Here is a 680-nt window from a genome sequence, read left to right as displayed (position 1 = left end):
GGGGCCTCGGGGCCTCGAGGCTGAGAAATGCTGAGACTCGCAGGTCTGGAGACTGGGGGAAACAGAGATGGCCTCAGAGAGACAGAGAGAGAAAAGGAGACAGAGATCAGCTCCGAGACCCCCTCTGCCCTCAGGCTCAGAGGTTCTGGGGCTCTGCAAGTGGAGAGGTCAGAGAGACAGACAGAAAGAGGCAGGAAGCCGCTCGGAGGCCCTGGGCTTGGAGATGCTGAGACCCAGAGACCTTGAGCCAGGGAAAGAGACACACAGAGAGAGACAGTGGGGGAGAGAGAGACCCTGAGAAGGAGAGAGAGGAGGGGCAATCCTGGGGCTCCCCTGAGCAGGACTGGGGCTCTGCCAGGCCTGGGGCGGAGCCTGGGGTCTGGGCGGCTGGAGGAGGCGGGANCGAGGGTCGGAGCAGGGGCTGGGGGCCGTGGGCAGAGCATGGGGGTACCACCACGGTGATGGGGGAGCCAAGGGGGAGCCCCAGCATGCAACTAAACCGAGCCCCGGGAGCCCAAGAGCCTGCAGAGACGAAGAGACGCCGGGGCTCCCCGAGGGAGCCCGCGAAGCTTCGGGGTTCTGTCCCCTCCAAACACACAGACACAGGCACACCGTCCAACCGGCCTGCCCCGGGTCTGGGACTACATTTTCCATCAGCCCTGGCGGTGAGGGGGCCGCAC

Source organism: Crocuta crocuta, unplaced genomic scaffold, assembly GCF_008692635.1.
Source record: "Crocuta crocuta isolate KB4526 unplaced genomic scaffold, BGI_CrCroc_1.0 scaffold142, whole genome shotgun sequence".
Lineage (NCBI taxonomy): Eukaryota > Metazoa > Chordata > Mammalia > Carnivora > Hyaenidae > Crocuta > Crocuta crocuta.
Note: the sequence above shows the minus strand (reverse complement) of the source record.